The 25416-nt window shown below is 43.0% G+C and overlaps 1 protein-coding gene and 1 long non-coding RNA gene across 13 annotated transcripts in view; one reads left to right on the top strand and one right to left on the bottom strand.

The window, feature by feature from the left end:
• The first annotated feature begins 1263 nt into the window (after positions 1 to 1263).
• Positions 1264 to 20999, top strand: LOC123344031. The gene is made up of 3 exons (XR_006572444.1): positions 1264 to 1303; positions 3971 to 4022; positions 20903 to 20999. It is a non-coding gene; the product is annotated as an uncharacterized LOC123344031 (long non-coding RNA).
• Positions 21000 to 24719: 3720 nt separating this feature from the next.
• RBFOX1 (RNA binding fox-1 homolog 1) overlaps positions 24720 to 25416 on the bottom strand; it is a 2584986-nt gene continuing 2584289 nt past the window's right edge. For all 12 annotated transcript variants that reach the window (XM_044979735.1, XM_044979736.1, XM_044979737.1 and 9 more), the window contains one exon: positions 24720 to 25416. This exon is cut by the window's right edge. The gene's annotated coding sequence lies outside the window, so the exon portion shown is untranslated.

Here is a 25416-nt window from a genome sequence, read left to right as displayed (position 1 = left end):
TGTCCTCTCTTCCTCCCTTGTGTTTACCCTCTTTCTGCCTCCTTCAATCCACTAAATCCTCTTTCCCCTGGTCTTCATATTTATCTGTGTATATATACACACACATACATATATATGCCATCCCCACTTGCTTTCTTTCTCCTGCTGGCTCACCCATTCCATCTTTCTCCTGTTCTCACATCTCTGCTCCAGCTACACTGAGGCCCCCTTTGGCATTTCAATGCCCACTTTCCCCCAATCTTTCCACCTCTAAAAAGCATCCCTTACCACTCCCCAGAATCCTACCACCACATCCCTCAGCATCCTGCCCACCCCAGCCCCAGCTCTCCAGCAATTTTGCCTATGAAACTGTGTACAAGAGTCTCTCCAATCTCACTGCACATGGCTGGGGCTAGGCAGCATGATGCTTCTTCATATTCCCTAAACAGTGGGTAAGGCACAGGGAGTGAACCAGACAAAGTAGGGTCTCCAGCTGGCTTCATGAAGAAGTTAATTGAGCTACTAGATGGGATCTGTTGCTATGATAAATTACTGTCTTGGCTATCTACCCAGCTCACTCTCAAGGGTTTGTTTAGATTAGGAACGAGGCAGGTATCTCATCCCAATTTAGGATGAACTCAGGGTAGGCAGCACCTGACACTGCCTCACAATAGCAGTAGGCCTGGAGACAGCACTAGAGATGTAAACTCATAATTGTGTGGGAGTATGACACAGTACACTCTGCTTGTAGCACCTCCTGCTAGCCATCCTAGGGATTAGCTCTACCAGTCTTACACTCACCCTCTAGTGGTATCTTCTCACTCTGCTCACTCCTGGGTTTACAGCTCTCTCTTTGGGACTTAGCTCTCCAGCCAAGTCATTAAAGTCCTCCTCATCCAGGGAATTCACAGTCTTTCCAGACCTACTGTCTGAGTAGCATCTCCAATACCCTTACCATTTCCCAGTGGCTAATAGGGGAACCAGGCCTGCCCTTCTACACTGGGTTCAAGCCCAAGGGCCCTGTAACAAGCAGCCACAGTCCCTGTGCAATCTTACCCATTACTACTGTTTCCTGGAGCATCTTGTCTACAAAAACTGACTCCTGCCCTCTCTGGGTTTGCTCATTACTAACCCTCTCCCCTCAAGAGGGGGTGGGGGGGCAACTCCCTTGCTTTATACAGGCCTCCATCTGTTCCCGCACAGGTGACCCTGATCCTAATTAGCTGCCTGCAGCCTAGATCTCCCCTATTTGCTGCCTTATTAGCTAACTGGGTGAAGCAAGTGAGAGAATCAAGAGTAAGCAGGACGAAAAGTCAGGCATGAGGTAAGTTTGTTGTCATAGACCTGCCAAATTGTTTAGCAAGTCATACACTCATTGTTTGATATTTAGCTATTACTAAATGCCCACTAGGAGATATGGTTCTTCAGGATGATGGGGATAATGGGAGAGATGCACAGTGGGAAGAATTGATACTCCCATTAGGTATGAGGAAATCCTGCTCTTCCTCTGTAAGGCCAGGGAAATATACTGCTTAATTGTTTTTCTTGTTGCTGTTTTTTACTGCACTGGTTCTAGCTCTTTGAATATTTTTATAAACCAAATTTCCACAGGCATCTGTTGAAAGATGCACGGGGGAGGTATCATAGGGTTCTTGGTTTTTCTGGGTATTTATGGGTGTTCTGGTGGAATAAAGCTTGCCCTGTGCATATTCTCATCATAGAGAATCCCAGTTAATTGCCAGCTAGCAGTTTGTTTGTTTTTCTGACACAACCTTTTCACTTTGAGATGTTCTAAAAATGGAGGAACTTGCAACAGCTTGTGCAAAATTTTCAGAAGGCCCGCTCCCAGAATCCCTCTTTTTACTGCTTCCACACTTGGTTCTTTGCTGGTTATAGTTCTGCTATTTTGCTGGCAGTTTTGCTGGATTTAGTGACGGTGTAGAGCAGCCTGTTCACTGATTATCACTTCACTTTGAGTGTGCCTCCCTGCTTCCATTGTAAAAAGATGCCAGGAGCCAAAAGATTCTTCTTCCAACCTTTCACTTGCTCAGTGGCAGTGAGTCAACCAGTGGTTTCAGAGGGAGTAAGATCTTATTCTGTTTCTCCTGAGTGGTACCAATAACAAATCATACTGCTCCTCCACTGCACACAATATGCTCATTACGGCATATTTTGATAATTTCCCTCCACCTCCAGTTTTCTTCATGGCTTGCCAGGCTGTTTAATAAAGTTCCGTTTAATCTTACTATGGTTGTGTTGCTTTGGAGTCCTCTGCTCTACTCATGATGAAAACCCTGCTACCCCTGGCTTGAAGAGCTGTGCTGGTAAATATTAGTTTATGGAAAGAAAGTAAAATATATGGACCTGTCTCATTTTTCTGAGTGGGCCATTGGCAGAGCCACTGCTGCAGTCAGCAAAAAGGAAAGAAAAAGAAAATTTGATTAATCTTCTACGCATTTCTATTGCTATTTTGAATACTAGCTAGAGACAAGCCCAGAGCCACATAGTGTAGTGCTGGTTTTGCAGTGTCCCAAAGGAGGGGCTGTTTGGATCTGTGGAGTGCTTTGGTTTTTTTCCCTAATATTGTGCTGAAATATTTATATAGCTGTAGCATCTAGGAGCCTCAGGCATAAAGCAGGAACCTATGGTGTAAGCACTGTACAAACACTACCCAAAAAGATAGCCCTTCCCCCCAAAAGTGTACAAGTTAAGTATTTGAGGTGAAAAATGCTGCCCTTTCCCATATGCAGAGAACTACCACAAAGCCCATGTACCCAGCACTGTGAAGACCTTAGGTTAGCCCCCAGTATAGGGGTTGGTAAATCTCACTCTTTGTGTGGTTTTGTGAGGGATTTGATGGAGAAAAATCTAGGTTTGTCTGTGGCATGCTAGGAACTGTAGTCCTCAGGCAACAAGAACTCTAGGTTCTTCCTCTTCCTGAACTGGCTGCTTGCTGCAAGGCATTTTTAAGAGTTTGTCTGCTGTGGACTGGTTTAGTGATCTTAGGGTGACCAGACAGCAAGTGTGAAAAATTGGGACCAGGGGGAAGGGGGTAATAGGAGCCTATATAAGAAAAAAAACCCAAAATTGGGACTGTCCCTATAAAATCGGGACATCTGGTCATCCTAAGTGATCTTGAATCAGAAACATAGCTAGAATTATATGTCCAGGTTTTGTATTCTTAAAGAAATTTTTAAATTTAATTCTCAGAAACATTTATGCAAATTTGAGGGGCAGTTTTAGTTTCATTTTGGGGGGGGGCATATGAGTCTTGAATTTGCCTGAGTTGGATGGGGTTGCCAACTTTCTAATCACGTAAAACTAAACATCCCTGTCCTGCCCCTCCCCACCCTACCCCACTCCATCTCCGAGGCCCTGCCCCTGCTCACTCCATCCCGCTTCCCTCCGTCGCTCACCCTCAGTCATTTTCACTGGGATGGGGCAGAGAGTTGGGGAGTGACAAGGGGGTGAGGCCTCCATCTGGGGGTGTGGGCTCTTGGGTGGGGCTGAGGGGTTTGGGATGCAGAGTCCCAGCAGCCCTTACCGTGACTCCTGGGAAATGGCTGCCAGGTCCCTGCAGCCCCTAGGTGCATGGGTGGCCAGGGAGACTCCATGTGCTGCCCTTGTGCATGCAGGCACCACCCCTGCAGCTCGCATTGGTCACAGTTCCCAGCAAATGGGAGTTGCGAAGCCAGCCCTCGGGGCAGGGGCAGCGCACAGAGCCTCAATGGCTGCTCATGTCTCTAGGGGCTGCAGGGACTTGGCAGCTACTTCCGGGAGCTGTACAGAGCTACAGCAGGCAGGGAGACTGCCTTATTCCCAGGCCCTGATGCACTGCCAACCAGAATTTTAACGGCCCGGTCAGCGGTGCCAACCAGAGCCGCCAGGGTCCCTTTTCGACTGGGTGTTCCTGTCGAAAACCAGATGCCTGACAACCCTAGAGTTGGATCATTATCTGACTTGTGTGTGTTTGTGTGATTAATTTCCGCAGAGAGGAAGAGATGGGCTATTCCTGATAAGCTGTTGGAATTTTAAATGTCCAGGTATGAGCGTTTTACTGGCGCAGTGTGGGTTTCTTCATTTCACTAACAGATTTATTTTACCAGCCCAGATGTGAAATCTACTAGCCTACCTTGTACCCTGATAAAAGTTATACTTGAAATGCAAAAATATATGAACCACAAATATTTCATGATGTGCTATATGCAGAGCAGCCAACTGTCACTTCTCTTGAAAAAGTCCCTCTCATATTGGATTAATTTTACATCTGTTTTGAAAGTATCTCACTTTTATGAGAAGCTTTTGCAATAGGTTTCAATGGGAAGTCTCTCTCGTGAATTTTTAAAATCTCTAGCTTTCAAGTAGAAAGGCACGTGTGTGTAAGTAAAACAGGTTTTGTGTTTGGCTGATTTTTGCCAGTGATTTCACCCTCCCCCTTTCCCTCTCATGGTGTCTAAATGTCGTCTGCTGCTAGGCTGCCATCATGCAATTGGCTGGGTGTACCCTGCCATATGTCTGCAGCCCCATTAATAGCAATGCTGGCTGTGCAAGGAGTTCACCTGCACACAGCTCCCTGCAAGGGTGGATTGTCAGAAAGCATGTGACTGAGCTAGTTGGGGATTAAAACACAATGTTTTTTTGACACCCCCCCCAAAAATAACTCTTGAAAATTTAGGGTTGGTTGGGAGGAGGAAGTGTGGACAAGTTCATTCTTGACTAAAATGTTTAGGTTTTGGTAAGATACAAAAAATAAGCCCTCCCTACCAAACTTTAGCAACCAAAATGTTTTTGTTTAAGACCTAAAATCTTCTTCAGGCAGCTGCTGAAATCTGAAAAAAAGAGACGTTTTCATTTTTTGATAAATGATTGTTTTTGCCATCTTTTCCTAGGGCTGGGGTGGGGTGGGGAAGAGAGGGGAGACGAGAAATATAACTTGTTAGCAGCTCAGTTGAAATATTATTCTCCTTGAACTGAAGTTATAAAAAAAACAAATCAATATTAAGAGATACTCAGTGTACAAATCTTTGGTGGGACCATTCATCCTGATATCCACTTACAGACCGGAGACCCGGCCCAGGGTAGAATAGATCAGTACCGCTATGGCCCCATCGTCCACTTCTGGCCTGAAAAGATAATCCACCCGAGGAGTGAGTCTAAGCCCTTCCATTTGGCACGGTGAGGGCCATTACAATCCTTTGTGAAAGCAGACTTGGGGGAATGGACAAGGCAGAGGCTGAAGGTAAACCAGGAGGGCACTAGCAGAGAGGAACTTGAAGCAACAGCTGTAAACTGGTTGGTCAGTGAGGTGAAGGAAAGGAGGGAGATGGAGTAGGCAGGTTTGAGGTAGGGCCAAAGTCTTTGAGAATGGAGCTGGATTACATTTCTGGTAGAACCACAGACTAGAGGTTCCTGAGCCAAGGCAGCCAGAAGAATTGCGAGAATGGTGGGCATCAGTATTTCAGCTCTGGTGTGGAGGCGCAGAACCTTCACATGGATGGCCCTGGCCTTCCAAGGATGCTCCAAGATCTGCAAGGATTGTTGGTAGGCCTCTTGCTTGATCTATTGATTACTTAACAATCCCAAATTTAACACTGAGGTTTGGCAGAGTCTAGTCCAGGGTTTCTCAAACAGGGGTCACTGCTTGTGTAGGGAAAGCCCCTGGCGGGCCGGGCTGGTGTGTTTACTGCCCCGTCTGCAGGTTCGGCCGATCGTGGCTCCCACTGGCTGCGGATTGCTGCTCCAGGCCAATGGGAGACGCTGGAAGTGGCAGCCAGTAAGTCCCGCGGCCCGCACCGCTTCCATCAGCTCCCATTGGCCCAGAGCCACGATCAGCCAGACCTGCGGACAAGCCAGGTAAACACACCAGTCTGGCCTGCCAGGGGCTTTCCCTACACAAGCAGCAACCCCTGTTTGAGAAATCCTGGTCTAGTCCCAAGATCTGGCCCAGTGTTGTTAGAATTACTGTAAATTTGGAAACTTTGGTGTGCACATTTACAACACTCAAATTTAGGAGAAATCTTTGTTTGCAATAGTTTTATTAACACAATTACCAAAGTTACAAACACTCCAACCCAGCAAGGCAGATGGAGATAATACAGAATAAGTATCCATATATTCACATGATCCCTTGTTGAGCAACCCAAAGTGTTAGTCATTGTCATCCTCACCAATAGTCCTCATCCTGGTATTTCCTCAGGCAGGCAGGCCTGCCAGGATGCAGCTTTTCTAATGTTTTGTGCTCATGCCCACTGGGGTTCATACATATTCATGAAGGTGTCAACCCTTTTTTCCCCTTATTTGAATATTCACACCTTGCTAATGTTGGGGTGCTCTTCTCCCATAGGCCTTTTATTGACATATGTCAATCAGTTACCATGGCATTCTTGCAGTTGGACATCTACTGATGTTCCTAACTTAAAAAATATCTACAGCTGATGTCAACTAGTATCTTGTGGTTACCTGTCAGCAGTTCAGTCATACTTACTTACTACAGCATTCTGTCTTGTGGTATCTCATGGTTACTCCTGGTTAGCTGCTTCTGTTAAGTTTTTTAGCTATTTTAAGCTATTATCTTGCACAAAATCAAATCTTTCTGCAGGTTCAAACACATTTGGCTTAAAGGGAGAATGTCAAAAAAGGTCACAGTTCAAGAATATTTGCACCTATTTTGAGGTCTGAAGAAGTGCAGAGGCCAAATCTCCCCTTAATAATGTGAGTTTAAACCAAGTGGAAAAGAACGTTGCCAAGCACATTTAGAAACTTTGTGTTACATTGACTATTAAAGAGCTTAGCCCAGCCGAGAAGAAATTATTTCTTCTGAGTGCTTATTAAATTAGGTACTTAAGAAATGCAGAGAAAGCACCATAGCAGGAGAGACACATTGATGCTTGTGATTCCCCTATTCTTCCATTTTTATATTTCTTTATGGTTAAATTATTTAATTAACCTATATAGAGTTTTTAGCAATACAGTTGATTAACACTTGTAATTTCAGTGCCTTTTTACTATAACAAATTGAGAACTATCCCTCAGTTAATGATCCATGTGTCTTTTTCTTTTTTTTGACGTTTGCCTTCTAATTTGAGTGGAAATATTAAATTCTTCATTAAACTTATTTATAAAAAGAACTGAATTGCATTTTACATGTTGTTTTACTAGAGAGACCTACAGCTTTAAAACACATTCTCGCAGACTCAGTGACTTGGTTTGTGAGAATTCAAAAGAAGGAGGCATTATGTCTCACTTTGGGGGCAATTCATCCTCACACCAAGGTGCCTCAGGCACTGCCTCACTCTTGGGGCTTGGACAGTTCATTCTGACGCTCTACTACAGTTTCCTTTTCCATATAATGGGGAGGAACTTTTTTTTTTAATCTCATTAAGGTGTTTTAAGGATTAGTTTATCAATGTTCCTGATCATGTAGGCATGTCTGGAATTCCCACCTGTGCAGAAGGTCAGCCCAATAACTGTGTACATCAACTCTAGAGCCAGTTCCACACTACAGTCTGGAACTACAAGTCAATGGCTGGGTGAAGGCAGCAGCCTGCTCTCTCATCTTAAGGCCAGATCCATGCCTCAGGGAAGTCAGGTGCCTAACTGCCACTTTAGGCACTTAAGTCCAGCATTTAGGGGCCATTGGCATTCACAAAATCCTAGCTCAGCAGGCGCCTACACTCACTAAATACCTAAATGTATTTGCAGTAAGAGTTCTGTAGGCAGCTGAGGTTGTGCCTCTGGGCTTGTGCACTGCTGCCTCACCCTAGGCACCTGTCCAGAGTCCAAGCTTAGGTGCCTAGGGAGCTCTTACCGCAAAGTACATATGCAGCAGCCGGGGGTGTGCGTGTGTGTGTTTATGAATACCAGGGGTGCCTAAAAGTTGGACTTTGACTCCTGAAGTGGCAGAAAGGCACCTGAGTCCATTTGTGACCATGGCCCTTGTTGTCTGATAAGTCTAGTCAGCAGTCTCTCCTTTACATTGCTTCCTGAACATAATACATTTTCTGGCATCAAGGCTGCATGGAGATATCTTGATGTAATATGTCATCTCAAAGGGGACTGTAACTGTAGGTGAAATCAGACAGGAACATTGTCAAATAAGTGGCTGAGAGAGGGGAGGGGGTGAGTTCAAGAACAGACAAATTTAAAATAAATATTGATCAAGTTTTTCAAGTGATTAGTGGTTTTTGGGTGGCCATCATAAAATAGCCTTGAAACCTGATTTTCAGAGGATGTGTGCTCAGTACTTTGTGAAAATTAGCCCACTGTATGGAGCTTCACAGCTGGCACCCGGAAACATTTAGAACCCACATCACTAGCAACTTTTCAAAATTTTGGCCATAGTGAGTAAAACCAAATCACTGGGAAAACTCCCAAAGAAACGCAGGAGCTGACACATCAGACCACTTGTCCATCTCGTCTGGTATGTTGTCTGACAGTGACCAATACCAGCTGCAAGAAAACCCATTATGGAGTAACCTGCCTTGTATCGTTTTTTCCTTTATGCAGTAGTATACTACAAGGACACGTGTGTGTCCAAATAACTGTTTTTGCCAAACAAACATGTGAGTTCTATTTACATATATACACACAGCAACACTCTGCCTGATTTCTAAAACAGAGAGCGAACACACAAATATTTAAAGGGATATTACGAGACTCCTACAGTACACTGTCCATAGCAGAAAAGTCTTTCTAGCACCAGTTAGTGTTTGGGTTATTCCTGAAGCATGAGGTTTTATTGTAATGCAATTGTATCTTATCTTTCGTAAGTGGATGTCTTTACTTCCATATCTCACTGATTGAAATGGTGCAAGACAGAACCATAATGAATTTGATGAACATTGTTTGTTCAATATGCTATCCAAGCTGGGATAACTCCTGTTTTCATACATAAGCCTGCTTGTTGCCTCCTACCCATCCAAAGTAGGGACAATGGGCTTGATTTTTCTCTCACTGGAGAGAATGGAACTTTTCCATAGACTTCAATGGCAACAGGATCAGGCCCACTTAAATGAACTTTAAATCAATGGAGTTAGATTGGTGTAAGTGGTGTTACTCCCAAATTATAGCAGAGTAGGAGTGATCAGAATTAGGCTCCTGCTGTTTGGGACTAGGGAGAAGCAGGAGACTGAAATGGTGGGTTATCTATGATTCTATAGGCACCTTTTCCCAGTCACTGATTTTTGAAATACCAGGAACAAATGATATGGTAAAAATAAGTTAAGTTTTAATGAAAGAATGGGATGGGAGAGAAATGGAAGACCTCTGTGCTCATTCAGAGGCCCAGCTGCTTGTCACATAGGGCTATAATGGCCCATATGTAGGACCCTACCTAAATCACAGGATGATCTTCTAATAATTGTGGCTGAGTTATGGGCAAGATGTGGAAATCACGGAAAAATAATAATGGACCTTTATTTAGCGGTAATTTGGGAAAGCCACAGTAAACCTATTTAAGAAAAATTTGCTGGAACAATATAAACACAGCTATTATGTTATGTCTGAACTTTTTTGATAACCAGACAATTGAGTGCAACTATATTATATTCATTTTAAAAAAGTGACCCGTACAATATAAAATGTAGAAGACTAAAAGTCTTAACACAACTGCAGTAGAAATAGAGTCCAGTCACTTTAGCCATTTATATTTAACAGGCATTGAATGTTAGTGCAGTACACCCTGCCACAGTGCTTTTCTTCATGCCCTGTCTGTGCTTTATGAAGACTTGTCTGTACTGAGATACTGCATGCTTGGCATCCACAGAATTAGGCAAGATCGAGAATGATCGCTTTGCTGTCTCTGCTAACTCTGGAAAATGCTGCAGAATTGCAGGTGACTCCCAAAACTCTAAGATAATTTATTGTACTAATGGGGGGAGTGTTGCAAACCTCAAAATATATGCAAAATTGTGGACTGTGTGAAGTAAACTAATTTTAAAACAAAATTTGCTGTAGAAGCCTAATTAATATTGCAGAATTGACAATTTCTGCAATATCATGAATGAAGTAGGACCGTATCTGACGCATACCACCATCACATGAATAATTTACTGTTTTCATGTACAACACACTTTTTCCTCTTGAGTATATCATTTCCCATCCAGTTTCATTGGACATAGTGAAACTTTATATTTTTTATACCCAAAACCATGCTATCATTATATTAGGCTTTGATTTAAGGTAGCTTTTTGTTGGATTTTTTTTTAAGCTGTTACTTTTAAATCCTGGAGAAGCAATGAGTAAACAAATAAAACAAGTCATTAGAGAGGCAAATTGACTTAAATGAAAGTTTTACAATATGCAGCTCTGTTTTCAAAAGCAGAAAACCCAGTCACCGGGTCATTCGCACAGCATGCAGCATCACAGAAGTGAGGAACATTAAAACTTGTAACATTTGTAAGATTTACTTCTATTTCAATGTCCTAATATTTTAGTTTAAAAGCTTCCCAACAAGCATTTAAAATGCTCAGTCTGAAGGTCTATGGGGGTATTTACACAATATAAATAGACTTAACTGTATTTGGGCTGGATTGTAGCAGTTCTGGATCTAGTCTGTGAAGGGGAAAGAAGGGCACAAGGAGCTTTTGCAATCTTTCTCCCCCCCTCCCTCCCTGTGAGCAAGCAGCCAGAATGTTGGAGCTTGAGCACAAGGGTGGAGTTAGTATGAGCTAGGGGTCTACACACACCAAAAGTGGTGTGCCTGACATTCTAAAGGGATTTGAGGGGTTTGCAGCTAACGTTTTAGTGAATAGCTGTTGACACCCTCAAAGAGGCTAATGCTGATCATGAGCAGAACTTGAAAGCGCTGCTCAATAGAGTACATCAGATGAATCTCTCACCAAATAAGAAAAATGTGCCCGTCAGTTGCACTACAGACTTGTCACCTTCTGAGAGGCCTTCCAACCAGACCCTGAGTATGCTCTGGCAATTTTGGATATGCCCGGACCATAAAATGTGCACTGCAAGTGGCTTCCCCCATACAGTATTTTATATAGTCATTTAACAGCTGAAAGGCAAGTGGTCCTTCTAGAAGTTGAAGACTGGCACTGCGAGGGTTCACTCCTCAGTATGCTCTTCTGGCATCCTCTGAGGCACTCTCTGCAGAAAGAATGACTCTAGGATGTCATTTGAGTAGTGCTCCTCTGCAGTACTTCCTTTCCCCCTGCCTCGACCCCTTCTCTGCAACATGGCGGTGGCTGAAGAGTTTTAACCCAAAGTGACTATTCCCCTTTCTAAGAAGGGCTATGCATGAGTCAGCAGGAATTTGTGGCACATTTTAGCCAAACACAGGTGGTTACACTTTTATTGTCCAGTTTTTTTAACCTTTTGTGCAATGCCAGGTATTGTAACGCACAAGGAGAGTCATTAACAAACAAGAACTTATTAAAGCAAACTGCCTTCACTGCCGAGGCCAGGCCAAGTTTTAAAGAAAATGCTACAAAACCTCACGCTGTATTATGGAAATCTAGTGCTTCAGAGGTGACAGTGTAAATGCCACTTTAAAGAATTAGGATAAAACAGGCATTTTCATGTGAATTTCATTGCATGCATTAAGTTTACATAATAGGCCAAAGTGTGATAGTCACACTGTAGACAGTATGCTAAAAATATAGTGTCTAATTCTGGTTAAGCTCTCTGAACAACCTGTAACTGCACATAAGAGACTAAATTAGCCTAGTTTTTACAATTACATAACCATAGAGAAATCCCCTAAACCTCCATATTGCCTTTCTCTAAGATTTTTCAATTTCAGCTAAAATGTTTAACAGTGCTCAGTTCTGTAGAGAAGGCTCTAAGTGAGGGCATACCATTGTTCATTGTGCTGTCAGAAGATGTTCTGTATTATTTGCTCTCACTTTTTAGTGGAAGCTTCCTTTATTGGAGTAAAAGAAAGGAGAATCAGACCCTACAGGTTTCTGACTGAATGTACATTAAGAATGACTGGTGATCTGGGCATCATTCCAGTCAAGCAGATGATCAATTAGAAGCAGCTGAACGGGGTAACGTTTTCATTACCTTTTCTCAAAGACCATCAGTTTTGATCCTACTACATATCAGGCTTTTCTTCACAGCATGAATAGCCTTCTCAGAGAAGTCGTTTTGCTTTTGATAATTGAGACATTAGAAAAAAAAATTGGAGTTTTCAAATTATCCTTAACCCAACCTAAGCACACTGCTTATCAGACAAAATGTGCAAGGTCTGCTGCAGTTCTTATTCTGTACTTTGTGTATGTAGGAATGAAAAACAAGAGACTATTGGGCCACATCTGTAAATTGTCACAGAGGGTTGGAAAAAAGTCCCATGGTACAGGAACATTGTAGAGCTGATATAAAAACGCTACTCTTCCCACTCAGCCATCAACCTTTCCATCAGCTCCCACAAGTGCTGCTGTAGGTGTTCCACCAGCGACAGTAGGGGAACAGTTGTAGCACTCGGCACTACAAAAACTGTTAGACATTCTGGGACAGGCTGTGGTAATTGAGAGCACCTCTTCTCTAAATTTATATTAAGAACCATTTGGGCCCCTGCAGCAGACCAGAATCTGGGCAGCACAAAGCCAGGCTTGCACCCTTATGCTCCCCCAGCCTGTCCCTTCTGTGCTTCAGCTCTTTGGAGATGCAGCACAAAGCCTGGAGCTAGCCTGAATAGACAAGCACCCTTTTAAATATAGCTTTCCTAACTTTCCTTCTATGCAAGAAGCGAATTTACTTTGACAACATGGATAAGTACTAATGTTATAGCAATATTCTGTGCTTCCTGTTTGCCCCATGCTTATCAACACTGCTACTAAAACACCACTACTGTCATTCTAGACACTCCCTAAATGTAATACCTTGATGCCTGTAGTACTGTATTTGATTTTTGCGACACTACATTTCTCCTGTGGTCTCATTTCTTGTTTTAATAAATGACTCTCTCTCATTAAGAAATAAACTATTAGCTAAGAACTTCAGCCCAGATCCCTTACTGCAGTGTTGGTTGCGGCATAGGTGGGTTTATACCCTCTTTTTTAACTTTCTCTCTCCCTCAGTCCCAGGGCCTGCCAGGAGCCATGTTAGCTCCCAGTGAAAGTTACAGCAGCTCTAAAACTACTCCAATTTGCATCAATATATAGCTCTCTGCAAGCCATACTACTGACCAGGATCACCTCATCTCATCCTTGATGCATGCCCAGCCAGAGGGGGAATGGGAAGGAGGAACAGCAGATGAGGATTCCCACTACAATAGATAAGGAATTTTCAGCTGCTATCTCTTGAGGCTTCTTTAAAATCCCCTCAGAGCCACTGAAACAACCGAGTGGAGTTAGGATAAGCCTGTGCTTTGGCCCTCTAATTTAACAAATATGGCGGGGATGGAATTGAGAACAGCTGGTTATTGGCATGAAAGATACATAAATCAGCCAGATGCAGCTGTTTACTAGGCTCTATGACTGCACATTTCAAATCTTCCTAGTCAATTTGTTTTCCTTCCTAATTTTGATAAATGTATCTCTTTTTGCATTTACAGGGTCCAGGTCATATTATGTGCCTCCTACGCACACATTTGGAAAAACTGTATCCATAATCCTCAAACACCTCAATTTGTACCAAAATAGGCACATTCTTATTTCCGATTAAAGCATGTTACAAATATTGTTGTGACAGGATCTCTGTTGCAAGCCTGTACCTTAAACAAGAGATTTTTTTTTTTTATGATCTCTGTTGCTGCAGCAGAAGGGCCCAAAGCATTAGAGCATGGGCTTCCCTTGTGCCTTCTCTTCTTGGCAACCTTAAAGTGATCTCTGTAATTCTCTTAGGCTCTGCTGACTCAAGGTAAAATTCCCCTGGTTTCTCCAGAATAGGTTTCCTCAGCAGGGGACACTGGGTCATCTCTTAGAGTAAGTGCATTTTATTCACTGTTAAATATAATTCCAGCAATATAGGGGAAGAGACACAATGGGCTTTATATTGTAGCTTTGATGCAACTGATTCAAATTATAGGGGACCAGATAGTCTCCTATCCTGCAGCATGCAAACTTCTCTATGGCAGCACAGCTGGGACTGGCCTTCATGACTTGGGGTGAGGAGGAAGAGTAGCCTAGCTATCCTTAAATTCATGCTGACAAAGCCAATTTGACCTTCCTTGTGTCTCACCCCTCCAGTCCCCTGCCCCTCAAAAATGTAAGTGTCCAAGCAGGGGAGATCGTGCCAAGGAGCTACAGGGAACTGTGAAAGAGTTCAGATAGTGCTCTGGTATTCTCTGGAGATCAGTGGGTTCCTTTGACTCAGATCACTTGGTTATTTTTACAGTGGGAGGGAAAAGAGTAAGATAAACCTGCTTGCTGACAGATTGATGAAGAATTGCACTTGGGGAGATATTAGAAATCCTTTGCCAAAATTAACTGTGCACGATATTTTGGCCCCACTACTTCTCTTGTAGGATAGTTGGTCAAGTATTTTTTTCTACATAATGTTTTATGGTTGGATCTTGCATTAGCTCCTCTTATGGAACTCACATCTTGACTTGATCACACCAGATAAACCAGGGGTGGGTAAACTACAGCCCGCAGTCCAGATCCAGCCCCTCAGGGCTTTGGATCCGACCCACAGGACTGCCCCCTGTGGCGCCGTGGGCCCTGAGCTGCTTTCCAGAAGCGGCCAGCACCACTTCCCTGCGGCCCCCGCCTGGGGGGCAGAGGGCTCTGTGTGTTGCTCTTGCCTTCAGGCACTGCCCCCCGCAGCTCTCATTGGCCGGGAATAGGGAACCACAGCCAACGGGAGCTTCGGGGGAGGTACCTGAAGGCGCAGCAAAGGAAGCACACATAGAACTCTGTCCTCCCTCCCCCAGGGGCTGCAGCGCTTCCTGGAGTGGTGCAGGGCTGGGAACAGGGCAGGCCTGCAGGGAGCCCTCCTGCACCCCAGCCCCTAACTCCCTGCCCTAAGGCTCATGCCTGCACCCTGAGCCCCCTCATACACGCTGCACCCCTCTGTACCCCAACCCCCTGCCCTGAGCCCCTTCTTGCACACCACACCCCCTCCCATACCCCAACCCCCTGCCCCGGCCCTGCATACAATTTCCCCACCCAGATGTGGCCTTCGGCCCAAAAAGTTTGCCCATCCCTGAAATAGGCTGTTAGGATACTAAGAAAAGAGAGGACGTATTAAAGGTGGTAGCTAGGGGTAATGGGATGGAAAAAAAACCAAGAGAAAAATCAGACTGAATATCAGACTGAACTAGCTGAAAGGGAACTGTATAAGACTGGGAGACAGTCTCCCCAGTGAAGAGCTGGAAGCTGCATTGTTTGGCATACAAACTAAACAGAGTAGTGCACTAAAAATATATTGACAAGCCCAATCCTGTGCTGGCAGGGAACTGGACTAGCTGGCCTAAGAGAATCATAAAAATTAGAGATGGAAAAGATGATTTCCCAGTTTCTCCCTCCCCCAGAAATACAGGATGTAGTTGAGGGGAGGAGAAACTCAATCAGGACCTGGTTATAGAATTCCCTCTAAATTGTTCAGGGGGAGGGGAGGAGGGAAGAGAGGCATTCCAGCCTCTGCCTTTCCTTGCCCCTGTAGAACAGGCAGCTGTTTTGACCTCAAATTCTGGTGGATCCACAAGAGGCAGCTGCCCCAAAACATCTCCCCCTCCCCCTATTCAAAGAGCTGCATTACCTTTGCATATGGTCCCATCTGTGTTAGGAAGACATGTACATCCCAGGCCCAGCAGATGCCCAAGGAGGCTGTTTTATGGTTTTCAAGCAGAGAAGGTATAGTTCTATAGAGGTATGTGAGATGTACATGTGCTCTTGCATGCAAGGATGATGCCTTGCATGCAAATACAGAGACAAGAATAACTTATAGTAGCAACTGGTTTGCCATAGTAAATATAGCTTCATTATAAATATACATTTCATATCAGGAACAGTTAAGTTGTGTTTAATCAAAGTGGGTGGAGAATAACATTTACCAAAAGAGGAAGACATCTCTGCCTTGTTGACCTTAGATTTACATACCTAAGGGATTCATCATCCCAAGTGCATCTCCTCATGGTGAGGCAGAGTGCTGCAGGCCCTTTGCCTCAGTTTCCCACCTTTTCTGGGGGGTGACATGGCTCAGTCTTCCAGGCAGGCTGCTCACTATTTCAGTCTCCTTCCAGGATAGCAGACTTTAAAGTAAGTCACAGTTCAAACAAACACAAAATAAGAATTTGTCCCAGTTGGGCTTAGTTGTTAGACACTTTAAAGTTGGTATCCATCCACTCTCTGAGCTCAACTCTGTCACACTCTCCTGCCTATTCAGGTGAGACATCCTATTGCTATAGCCTTGAGAATCTTTAGCAGGTATCCATGTATCTCCAGATAGTTCCCTGCCAGAGCTTACCGTTTCCTCCAGGAATGCATAATCAGGCATCAAACCTAGCTCAGTTCCAGGCTTCAGATTCTCTCACTGCATGATCTGTTCTCTTCTCCAACCAAACCCCACCTGAGCAGTATCTCCCCTTTATAGTCCCACCCTTCTGGCTGGACATCAGCTACAGGTGTGCTGAGTGGTCTCACAGGAGCACATTAACCTTTTCAGGTCTGTGTGGGGCTTGTAAATCCCATCACAGTGCCTGAAGATAGGCAAGTTCCTGGGCAGCTGGCTAGGAGATGGTGTAGTAGAAGGGAGCAGGAAAAAAATCAGACAAAATCCGGACTGGGGACAGATGGAGAGATGAGAATCAATGAAGGTTATGCTGAGTGCTAAATCTAATGACTGGCTTAATATTTCGATGCCACAGTGATGGACTCCTTAGATGATTGCTAGATAGATATGTCCTCATAAAATTTCCAGATTTCTACTCATTAAGGTTAAGTATTTTATAGATGAAATGGAGATGGATGCTCAAAAACGTAGAAAAAGCTTGTGCATTGGACACATCCAACCGTCTTACCTCAGGACATTTTATTCCATCATCATAACGTCTTTCTTCTTAATGAATGAAAACCAAGTCCATCTGGACTGTCAGAGCTTGCACAGCAGTCGGCAGGAACTAGCAGGAGTAATGTTTGAAAAGGTTCTTGCAGTAAAAGAAACAGATGATTCCTAAGTAAACTTGTCACAGGATTTTTGCATTAAATTGACAGGGCCCAAGTCTAGTAGCCCTTTCACGCTGGCAGTCCCACTTGAAGGAACAGTGTAAAATGAGTATCAAGCCCATATAATTTTTTAAAAAAAAGTTACTTAGAAATTTGCCCTTTTGGGTAATGCCTGTCCTCAGAGGCCTTACAGCGGGGAGTTATATCTATGGCAAATGGCTTTTAACTGACGGCTAGAGCACGGCCCCTAGCTCCATACACAGACAGGACCTTATGAATATGGACCCTCACAGCTACATTTAAAGGGGACTCAGCCATCTGCACAGCAAGATCTGCTGTGATTCTTGAACTTGAAGGCCATGCTGCACAGTCTGGGGCATGTTCTAAGGAGGCAAGTGGGGATTGGCTGGGTGAGTCAGAGGGGCTGTATATCATGTCAATCCTCAGCCCCTCTGGTCCTGTGGACATTTGTTAAGAAAGGTTAGGGCTACAGTATCTTTTCAGTATCGTGCCTCCCCCCCCGCCCGCCCCCCCAGGGAGAAGTCTTTGCTAGTGTGGTTCAACTATGGCTGTTCTGCAAACTGAGTCAGCAGAGTGGCACACACAGAACATTTGCCAGTGCAAAAGAAAATGGCATCTGTGGGGGTGGACCTGGGGAGCCATGAGGCTTTTTTTCCCCCTCAAATGGGCTAATGTGGGGTAATCATTAAGGGGATCTTCCTCCAGAATGCCTTCTCATGGGTTATTTTCTGTGGGAGGGGATGAGCTGGATTATTTACAGAAGAATAACATTAATGCAGCTTTCACCATGTCCCCCTCATCCTTATCCAGTCAGAGTCTCAGATTGTAGCGAATCAATTACAGATTTATAATATCAGTTATAACTGTCCTCCACTGGCTTCAAATTGCTGTATCATAGTTAGTCTGTTGATTTAAAAATATTGATCCTAACATAATTACAAGGCATTAAGCCATATTGTTTCCACCCTCAGCTTCTCTGAAACATTGCTGTGAATTGCAGATGCCCTCCAAAACACACTTAAAACAATGAAGTTTCCAGATGAGCCCCAAACTCCAAGAGCATGCACCAAGATCAAGGGCTACAAAACTGTGGTTAGTTTTGCCTATAGGCTCCTTTCCTAAATTATAGTTATGCAGCTCCACTGCTGTATTTCCAATAGGGAATCATATAGAAGATGACAATACGCAGTCTTTGGCAGCTGCTATCTTAGGAGTCTTTTTGTCTATAAAGTAGCCTCCAGGGCTGCTTGCAATAACTTTGATTGATTCAGCCTGAATTTAACCTATTGGTTGCATGGGGTTTAAATCAACATTGAACTTGGTCTAATGGCTCTACCGTAAAGAATTTGAAAATATGATTGCATTTTTTTTCTGACATCTCGATGCGCTACGTGTTCAGGTGTTCAACTTTAGTGATGGTTCAGCTCTAGACCAAGCATTAATTGGAAATATGTTAAGTTCTTCTGCTAAGTTGTTTCTTCAACTTAACCTAACAGTTTATTTGTATCATGCAATCATGTCATATGAAGACCAGAACTTGGGCCTTAGTTATTTGTGAAGCTTTTCAATGTTCTATAGCATCCAGTTGGCTTCACTTCAAATGTGTGACCCAGCTTTTCACAATGTTCATCACGTGCCCCCATCTATTATCATTTATCCGGTGTACTCGAACTATCTCTTCTCTTTAAATGGAAATCCATGTGTCTTTAATGCAGTAACAGACTGCTGTTGTTGGACACCACAGGTGAAATACTGGTTTTACTTAACTCAGTGGCAAACCTCCCATTGACTTCAGTAGGGACAGAATAATTTCATCCCATATTTTTAACTTTCTGACCCCCTCCTTTTTGAATATCATCCCTGTGACACTACACCCCCTATTCTTCATTTAGATATTATAATATGAATGTCATAACTAAGATGTTTTATGCAAGATGGCTCATGCACAGTATCATTGGCAAGGTTATGTATTGATTATGATTATCCGAGTTGTATGCCTGTATCATTTCTGTATCTGAAGTTGGGAATATTGACTATATAACAATTGCAACTGTGGTTACACCTGGGGAATGCCCACCAGACAGTAGCAATCAGCCTGGATGGACTACTAAGGAGAACAATAAGACTCTGAAGATGCTAATCTTTCACATGCCTAGGTTGCTGCTTTGACACTACAGGGTCATGGCACCCGGTACTGGACCCCATCATGGCCTACTAGTATTTTTCCACTAATATGGGGTGGGGATCAAACTGGGAAACAAATAGGATTTACATATGGTGGGAATCCTTTAAGGTAGGGAAGTGAGTTAATCAGGGAGCTTTCTTCACTGACTCCCCATCCAGAATGACTGGTGAGACCATCTCAGAAACAAGGAGTGAGGGAGGGGAGAAGTGCTGAGCCCAGCCTGTCTGGCCAGTGAAAGAAATGCCTAAAACCACCTTTAGGGTGAGACATTACTACTTTTAGCCAGTTTCTTTAGCATATTACGTTTACGTTTACGTTAGTTTACGTTTGTTTTGTTTGCTCAGTAATCTGCTTTGATCTGTTTGCTAACCCTTATAATCACTTAATCTACCCTTTGTAGTTGTTAAACTTGTTTTGTTTATTCTAAAATACAGTTTGTGGAATTCATAATCGAGGGAGGGGGCAAAAAGCTGTGCAGATCTTCCTCCACATTGAGGAAGGGAGCAAATTTCATGAGCTTACGCTCTACAGACAATACAATTTTGGGTGTGCACTTGAGTGCTGGGCAATACCGAAGCTGATTCTTCCCGGTGTCTGTGTCTTTCTGCAGCTGGGCATGTCCCTACCTGTGTGCATGCTAGAGGAGGCTTGAGGGCCTGGAAAATCAGGACAGGGTGAGGGAGCCCAGGCTAGTGGAATGGGCAGACTCAGTGGGACTCTGGTACATCAGGTGACACCCCAGAAGTGTGTGTGTGGGAGGGGGAACCCATCACACGCCCTATTTTTAAGTTTCATTGGGGCTCAATTGCTTTTGTATAGCTTCACATTCCATACCAACATTTGGGTTCAGACATCCCCACTACTCTTGACACTAAGGTATGGCTATTAGGGATGGGACACTGCATGATGAAAGGTGCAGCCTTTCAGAGGAGAGCTAAAACAGTGGCCCAGGTAGCAATTAAAGATAGCATTTTATGAAAAATTGAGCTACCATTGTTCTGATCAACATTTTCTCCCACACCCAATCTAAGGCCTTGTCTACATGGGGATATAGACTGGCACAGCTATTGTGGACTAAAAGTGACTTTTTATTCAGGCATAGTGTGTTCCCATTGGGAGGTAATGCAGAATAACTTAGGGCAAGTCTACATTGTGGGGGGAGGGGGTCAGTCGACCTAAATTATCCAACTCCAGCTTACGTAAATAATGTAGCTGGAGTCGACATAGCTTAGATAGACCTTTGCGGTGTCTCACCGTGCTGAGTCGATGGGAGAAACTCTCTCCTGTCGACTTACCTTATGCTTCTCATTCTGAATACTGGAGTCGCTGGGAGATCATTCGGCAGTTGATTAAGTAGGTCTTCACTAGACCCACTAAAATGTCCCCCAGTGGATTGATTGACATGCGTTGAGTCTCCCGGTAAGTGGAGACAAGCCTTTAGTATGCAATAACTTTGCTAATCAATTGCCCCATGTAAACAAGGCCTGAAAAAAGGAGTTGTAATATGCAAGGCTATGTGAGCGTTATTCTGGTATGAATCATAACTGCTCAGTTTGAGAGTCTTCATACACACTATTTAACTCATTGCATTGTAAGGTGCTTGGAGGATAAATACATCCATAGAATCAAGGTTTTGTTTTTGTTTTTTATTCTGCAGATACTTCACTGGAACAATGTTTTAAAGGGAGCTCATCAACTCAAAACCTACACTTCTGTCTGAAAATGTAAAAATAGTTTATTTAAAACAAATAGCCCCCTAAGATTATTGTAACTGAAAGAGGAAAAAAAATATATCTTTCTATTGTAAGTTTGACAATGGTGCATTTGACAGCACTCTCTATATAGTCAGTCTCACTGTTTCGCCTACATTGCCAGTCACTCAGATTCCTCTTTGGTTTGTGTGGAAAAAGTAGAAACATATGATTGTAAAACCATATAAATAGGCACAGGGAATTCAGGAGCAGCTGTTGGACCAGAAAATACTTTTACCATTTTTTTTAAAATTTATTCTATTTCAAGCTGAGGCTGGCCCTTTGAATATTACCCAGGTTTTCTGGATATTTGGGTGGGCCAATACTGCATCACATAAAATGTTGCAAGACAGCTATTGGTATGTAAAGCACTAGATAAACGTATCCTTAGAGACAGGGCCGGCTCCAGGCTTTTTGCCGCCCCAAGCGGCAGGAAAAAAAAAAAGCCATGATCGGCGGCAGCTCCACCGCACCACTTTCTTCTTCGGCGGCAGGACCTGCCCTCTGAGAGGGACCAAGGGACCCCAAGCGCCGAATTGCCCGACGTGCCGCCCCTTCCTCTTGGCCGCCCCAAGCGCCTGCTTGCTGAGCTGGTGCCTGGAGCTGGCCCTGTTTAGAGAGTCATAAAAGGTGCCAGGAGAAGAACTTCACTTTCAGAGAGAAAACAAACTGCTCTACCGGTATACAACTAAAAGTAAAGAGAGGACTCTTCACCAGTTCTGTCAAGACAAATACCAGAGAGGGAGAGGAATTATTTACGCTCAGAACCAATGAGGACACAAGAACAAATGGAGATAAACTGGCCATCAGGAAGTTTAGACTTGAAATTAGACACAGGTTTCTAACCATCATAGGAGTGATATTCTGGAACAGCATTCCAAGGGGAGCAGTGGGAGCAAAAGACATATCTGCCTTCAAGCCTAAGCTTGATAAGTTTATGGAGGGGATGGTATGATGGGATAGCCTAATTTTGGCAATTAATTGATCTTCCACTATTAGCGGTAAATATGCCCAATGGCCTTTAATGGGATGTTAAATGGGGTGGGATCTGAGTTACTCCAGAGAATTCTTTCTTGGGTGTCTGCCTTCAAAAAAATCATACCCCCCAAAACAAGTTTCCTTTCCCACTTAAGCAAGGGTACTTTTTTCCCCCCAGCAAAATGAGGACATTTTATTTTTACTCTAGGAAGGAGAACATTTACACAGCCTGTTTTTTCGACAGTAGAAGTGATATAAATGTTGCAATCCAAAACAGAATATACCCCTCCACCCATATGCACTAGACCTTCCAACAGTACTTTTGAGTGTATATGTGTGTGTGTGTGTGTATGGGGAGCAATACAATAGCACTTCTGACTATGGGCACAAACTTATCAGAGACAAGAGCAAATGTAAGGCTTTCTCACCAAAGAAGGGGAGTTAAATTCCAATCAAACCAGTAAATAAGCAAACACATAACTGATGTCCCTTTAGAGACTAAGAGACAGGCTGGTAAATATACTGGTGCAATTATTAGGCTATCTAAAGGGATTAAATTTAAATATTAGATGGTTGGTTTGCAACAATTAAAGTTGTTTTAGGCTAAAAATAGCCAGAAATATGTATGTGTTACAATCTCAATGTCTCTTTTGGCTTTTGCTGTTGTTCAGTTTTACTTATATTTACTGAACCGTAAATTCAAATAGATGCTGTAAAAACATGATGTTCCAAAATGACAGCGCATGTTTGAGATGTTTTGTCTCATGGGTCTCTGCCAGCTCTAGCTTCACCTGTGCTCCCTGGCCTTCATTTTATTTTTCCATTTCCTACTCAGTTTTTATACCAACTTATTGGTTTAGTTTTTTCCTAAAACTCTTATTTAAATAGTAATGTAATCAGTACAATGTTTTATGTTTGCATCTTACCAAAGACGGTGGGTGGCCAAGGCAAGGGGCAGCACTGTAAGTATATACTGGGATAAATGAGGCAGGGATACCAGGCAGGCCTCCAATGGTGTCCAATCTTCTCTCTGTTTCTGAAATTGTTGAAGCAAATGGTGTGCAGTACCAACCTGTGCACATGTGCATCCATCTCACATTCTCTGTCCTAATTCACGTTTCTCTTTCCCATTCTTATCTCTCCCTAACTCTGCTCATTTATTGTCCACAAAAATGACCCCTCCACTGACTCAGCTACCCCAACCAATACTCCATTTCTGTTGTTTCCTCTTCCACCCAGGGGCTGAGGATTTTCTGTTTCTCCCCACAAAAGCTATGGGCAGAAGTGTGGCAGCATGAAGAAGCAGGTAACATTTCTTAAGAAGCTGCTGGGTTCTAGTTCTCTTCTCCTTGCTCACAAAAGACAGCTGCCTGGGGCCAGAGCCAGCTACTTAATTACTAGGCATATGCTATTTAGCTTTGATCTCTCCATGGGTCACCCTCTTCCCCTGATAACAGGCCTGAAGAAGAGAGAGATGTGGTGAGGCTGGCTGAGAGAGGAGTCAGCTAACCTATGCTGGCATTCACGTATGTGACAAGCAGCAGCTTAAACTGCTCAGGAGTCCTGTACCTCTTGCTAAACCCAGGCCTGGGGCAATGTAACTACCTTCCTTCCAGCCCCAATACCCATCCTAGAAACAGCTTAATGGAGAACCCTCCACAAGTGAAGCCATTTTGCTAGCAGTGTAAGTTGAATAAAGTACTCTTCCTTTCGTATCCTCTACCCTGTGCAGTGTTGCTGTGCACTGTTCATCCACTGCCTCATTTCATCACTGAGGTGGATGCAGGTCAGTATAGGTGCTGGCACTAGGAGTCCTCGGGGGTGCTGCCGCATCCCCTGACTTGCAGTGGTTTCCATTATATACAGGGTTTACAGTTTGGTTCAGTGGCTATCAACACCCCCATGGTGCAAATTGTTCCAGCACCCCTGCAGGTCAATGATGGGCAGAAGTGATACCCTCTCCAGTTTGTAAAGCACTTTGTGATCATTTTCAATGAAAGGTCATAGATACATGTCACTCATCATGGAAAATGTCTGAACTTTTTTTTTTCTTGTTGACAAATATGATTTTTCCCTGTATGCAGTGGAGTCTTCTTTATGGAGAAATGTGTCAGACACAGTACTGTAGGCGTGCCTTATTTTATTTAAAATAGTCTAAAGAAATTTCAGCTCACCATACTGAATTTAATTACTCCTATCATTTAAACAGATATACACCTCTACCTCGATATAACGCTGTCCTCAGGAGGCAAAAAAATCTTACCGTGTTATAGGGGAAACTGCGTTATATCGAACTTGCTTTGATCCTCCGGATCAGCCCCACCCCCTGGAGCACTGCTTTACTGCGTTATATCCGAATTCCTGTTATATCGGGTCATGTTATATTGGGGTAGAGGTGTATTTAGAAAAGAGCTGCTAACCATTGTCATCACTGATGTAGGTACAGTATTGACAGTGTGGCTCTGGACATACCTTTAACCAACACAATAAAAAAGGAAAGGCAAAACAACTTTGAACACCAACTCACTTATACCTTTTCAGACTAAGCTTTTATTTTTGATATTACAAACCATTTTTCTTTATTCACAAACCACGGTAGTGATATAAACACTAATTTCTAAAGACAGATATACACATTTCTGGGTTTGCAGATCTTTTAACCATTTAGAAGTCACTATATTCCACACATGGTATTAATCATTTTGTTATAATTCATATTATTATTAGTTATTTATATAAGTGAACACGTTCCCAATATATATTGTAAAAAAATTCCAAACCCTTTTCTTACATAACTATTTCAGACATACATTTTAAAATGACGGACTTGAGCGTTATAGGAGTTTTCAAAAAAACAAACAAAAAGTCCTTTGGGCTGGCACAGTAACTCTTTCGAGGTTTTTTTTGGTTTTTTTTTGATAGATTAAAATGCTACACTATTATTGGGAGGGTAGAGAGTGTAGAACCATCTAATGACAATTAAAATTGCAAATAAATTCTGTTCTTCCCCACTTATTCATTTATGTGTGTGATTTCAAAAAAGATGCATCTTCCATACTTGGAATAGAAAGCATAATATTTGGTAAATGTTTTTCAGAAGTTTTTACCTCAGTGTTTCAGTACATTTATTTAAAAAAAATAAGAAACTTGTCTTTTATACATTAGGTCTTAAATATGGGGATTGAAATCATAATGGCTCATTCCCTCACTAGCAGAAATAAATGTTACTGTACCCCTGCCCCCCACCTTTTTTACTATTTTAATATAGTTTCTCTCTCTTCTGTTTTTAAATATATTTATTTTCATTCTTAGATAGAAATGCTACAGAAACTTTGTTTTCAAATCTTGTGAAACTTTATTGATGGTTATTGTTCAACTGATCATACTGCATGCACATACGATGACAAAGAGAAAGCCTGATCACAAACACTTTTTTTTTAAA

This window comes from Mauremys mutica, chromosome 11 (assembly GCF_020497125.1).
Source record: "Mauremys mutica isolate MM-2020 ecotype Southern chromosome 11, ASM2049712v1, whole genome shotgun sequence".
In the NCBI taxonomy this organism is placed as follows: Eukaryota; Metazoa; Chordata; order Testudines; family Geoemydidae; genus Mauremys; species Mauremys mutica.
This window is presented reverse-complemented; position numbering and strand designations above follow the sequence as displayed.